The sequence below is a fragment of the Mus caroli genome, chromosome 15, assembly GCF_900094665.2.
Source record: "Mus caroli chromosome 15, CAROLI_EIJ_v1.1, whole genome shotgun sequence".
NCBI classification, from domain to species: Eukaryota; Metazoa; Chordata; class Mammalia; order Rodentia; family Muridae; genus Mus; species Mus caroli.
The window spans coordinates 62,893,192-62,897,713 of NC_034584.1; positions in this window are offsets into that span (position 1 = coordinate 62,893,192).

Consider the following 4,522-nt stretch of genomic DNA (forward strand, 5'->3'; position numbering starts at 1 on the left):
GCAAGTCCAATGGGCCTCTCTTTCCATTGATGGCTGACTAGGCCATCTTTCGATACATATGCAGCTAGAGACAAGAGCTCCGGGGTTCTAGTTAGTACATCATGTTGTTCCAACAATAGGGTTGCAGATCCCTTTAGCTCCTTGGGTACATTATGAATTTCTTTACATGTTCTATAACTTTTATTGTTTTTGATTCATACACCATAGGCAATTCTGAACGGAATGCTTTGCACAACATGTCTGTGCATTTGGCTAGTGATTCCAAGCCTACACCCACAATTCCTGAGCCAACTTTTGAATCATGTGTTTCTAAATCTAGAGGCAGGTTGCCTTCTTAAGCATGGTGCTAATTTACACACACACACACACACACACACACACACACACATACACACACACACACGGTTGAAAAACATGGTTTGCTTCTTCAGCCCAGACAGTCTTCTGAATCAGTTTTGAAAGTTAACACTCAACAATTCCAGTCCTCAGTAGACTCCACCTTGATCTGTCATATTCATGATAATTCTGAAATCCCTTACTTCTTACCCCTGAGCAGGGCAAAACCACAGATCCCACATGGACTATTTCTTCTATACCACTTAACAAATGTGGATGTTTGCTAAGCCTCTTGTTTCTGCCTCCCAGATCTGCACTGTCAAGGTCTCCCATCCCTCATGCAGGACTACCCACAGCCTAGTCTTAGCCATAGTTGTCTTTGCCCAAGGCTTCCTTTTTTTTTTCATATATTCTTATTTGTAACCTCTTCTTCACACTATAAAAAGAAAGATGGTTTTTTAAAATGTTCAAGTCTCTTCATTTCCTAACATAGCCTTCAGTGGCCCCCTACTTTTGATGTCTTAATTCAACAGCTAATACTGTCTTTTAGGCCAGACACTTATCGATGTGGTGAGGACATAGTAATGGCCAAAATGAAGTCACAATTCTTGTTAAACGTGGTTTACTTGACAGAAAGAGAAAATTGTTTAAAGAATGATATCATATGGTTATAAATCAGCATACAGATAAATAGAAAGACTGCAAAGATTAAAATTTTGAAGAGAGACAGATAAGAGGACATAATTGTCAATGGTCTTATTGTGGCTTGGATCTTAAACACCAAACCCTCCTTGATGAAAGTTTGGTTCGCAGTGCAGTAGTGCTTTGGAGACTCTTTGGAGTTGGTGAGATCATAGATCACCAGAGCTTTGCTCAGTGGCTGATAGACTCCTTGATTGTAGCCTAATAAGGATAGGAAGGGGAGCTTGTGTATAAAGACAAATGTGTTGGTTAGTTTGGTCGGCGTAAACTCTAATTGAGGGAAGAGAGAATCTCAATTGAGAAAATGTGCCCATTACACTGGCTGGTAGACTGTCTGTGGGACAAGTGTTTTTTGATTAATGTGGGAGGGTACAGTCAACTATGGGCAGTGACATCCCTGGGCTGGTGGTCTTAGAAGAGTGAGAAAGGTAGTTGACCATGAACCTGGAGAACAGTCCAGTAAGCAGCATTTCTCCATGGGTCTCTGCTTCAGTTCCTACCTCTAGCTTCATGTCCTTTTTGAATTCCTTCTCTGGCTTTCAGAGTGATGGACTGTGACAAAGCCATGTAAGTCAAAACCACTTTCTTCCTCAAGTGGCTTTTAGTCATGGTCTTTATTATAACAATAGAAACAAAACAAGGATATCAAGATTTCCCCGTTTCTTTCTTTTTTCTTTTTATTCATTCACTTTACATCCAGCTTACTGTTCCTCTTTCTAGTCACCCCCTCATACAATTCTTCCCCAGACCTCTTTCCCCTTCTCCTCTGAGAAGGTAGAGGCCCCCTCTGGGAATCCCTCCATCATGGCACACCAAGACTCTTTGAGGCTAGGTGCATCCTCTCCCACTGAGGCCAGATAAGGCAGCCCAAGTAGAAGAACATATTCTACAGACAGTCAATAGCTTTTGGGATAGACTCAGCTCTAGTTGTTTGGGGGACTCACATGAAGACTGAGGTGTTCAACTGCCATATATGTGTATGGACAGGAGTGGTGGGAGCTGGGTATATGCTAGAATATGCTCTTTGGTTGGTGGTTAAAGCTCTGAGAGCCCCAATAGTCTAGGTTAGCTGACTCTTGGTCTTCCTGTAGAGTTCTTATCTCATTTGGGACCTTCAATCCTTCCTCTATCTCCTCCATAAGAGTCCCCAAACTTCATCCATTGTTTGTTGGCAAGTCTTTGCATTACTCTGAGTCAGCTGCTGGGTAGAACCCCTCAGAGGACAGCTGTGCTAGACTCCCGTCTGCAAGCATAACAGTGTATCGTTAGTAGTGTCAGGGATTGGTGCTTGGCCATTGGATGGGTCTCAAGAAGGTCTGGTTACTGATTGGCCAGTCTCTTGGTCTCTGCTCCATCCCTTGTCCCTGCATCTCTTGTAGACACATTCTTGTATTCTTGTAGAATACATTTTGGGGTGAAAGTGTTGTGGATGGTTTGGTGTTTCTATCATTTCTCTAGGGTTCCTGCTTGGCTACAGGCAATGGCCTCTTCAGATTTCATATCCCCAATTCTGTAAGTCACAGCTAAGGTCACCCCCTATTGATTCTTAAGTGCCTCCCCTATTGCAGGACTCACCTATCATCTCCCCACTCCTGTCAGTTGAAGATTTCTATTTATTCTCATGGCGATCTGGCCCTCTGTCCTATCCCTTCTCACATCTGATCCTGAAATCTCCATTTCCCTCTTCATCCCCTTTCCCATCCAGTTTCCTCCCTCAATCTGCCTCCTATGATTATTTTATTCCACCTTCTAAGTGAGATTCAAGAATACTTGCTTGGGCCTTCTTTCTTGTTTAGATTCTTTGGGTCTGTGGAGTGTATTGTAGATATCCTGCACTTTATGGCTAATATCCACTTATAAGTGAGTACATGCCATGCGTGTCCTTTGGGGACTGGGCTACCTCACTGAGGATCATAATTTCAAGTTCCATCCATTGCCTTCAAAATTCTTGATGTCTTTCTTTTTAATAGTTGAATAAGTATTCTGTTTGTTCCTTATACATCTTTCCCCTTGCTTTCTCACCATGGAGTCTAAAACAGTGTGAGATTCCAACCTTCTGTGGTGCACCATCTTATGATTCTTACATTCTGGGCAGCTTTATTTTGTTTTGTTTTGTATCCTTCTTGCTATGAGATAAGTTGCATCAGGCCCCTGAGATGCACAAAGATGCGAAGAAGTGGGAGAGAACAAATTCATTTGAGATTACCCTTCATCCAACAAGGAATCAGAGTTGTCTGTGGAATAGTCCAGAACTACATTACAAAGATTTCCAGGAGATCAGTCCTTAGGTGACTAGTATGGATACTGACAAGTATAATGTATTTTTTTTCCTCTTTCCCTACCTCATCATTCTACTGTCTCCTGTGAACACCTTTGGAATTGTTCCTGGAAATTTATGCTTTGCTTTTATGGTAATCTATAGTAAAACTGCATAGATTTTATGAAAGTGAGATGGTTACTTCCTCTTTATGACTCACAGACTTCCATCCACAAAATTTTGTATTGTAATAATGCAAGAGAAAGTTCAGTCATTAAATCTCTCAAAATGTCTGAAAATGCATCCTTTTTGGAAGGTATTGCCCTATGATGTATGAACAGTTTTCTGAGATACTGTGTGTCATATAGAAACATCTCTCAAAGCATGTGATGTCCTTGTATATGCCAATTAGTGGTAGGTGAGCATTCATCAGCATGAAAGGCAGATGACTTTCTTGAGAGATGGGAACAAAGAGCTTTGAGGATTGAACTAAAAGATAATATAGCATATGATCCCTTGATACTAAATGTTCTGGGGTTTCTTATCACTATCATGGACACCTGCAATAAATTATAAAGGACGAAAGGTTTATTTTTGGCTCATAATTTTAGAGCTTTTTTGCTCATGTTTACTTAGCACTAGTATTCCAAGCCTACAGTATAACAGGTTATTACAGCCAAGGCTTAGGGAAGTGAGAATGAGAAAGATGGGATAAAAAGGAAGAAGAAAATGGGAAGGAGAGAGGAGATGAGAATAGACAGAAGCAAAGAAGTCAGGAGAGGAAGCAGCAGGGAATCAATATTTCTAACCAAGGCATGCCCCCAAAGTACTAGAAGACACCTAACAAGACATCCATCTTCCTAGTACCGTGTTCTAGGGACCAAATTTACACACAGAGACAATTGAGAGTCATTAGGATAAACCACAGCACCTTGAAGTCATGAGCTCAGGAGCTCTATTGGTAGAGTTAACTCTCCGTATCCTTCAAGATTCAGATAGTGAATGTAATTCTATAGAGGCAGAGTGATTGTTGACATTTACCAGGGGGTTGAAAGAAGACATGTTAAAACCTTCTGCCAAGATTTGGTGATGATAGGCTATCTTACTTGCCTTTGAGTCACAGGTGAATTGGTTGGATTATAAGTTGGAATATAAGCAGCGTTTGGGAGGGGGAGAGAGAGAGAGAGAGAGAGTGAGTGGGAGAGGGAGAGGGAGAGGGAGAGGGAG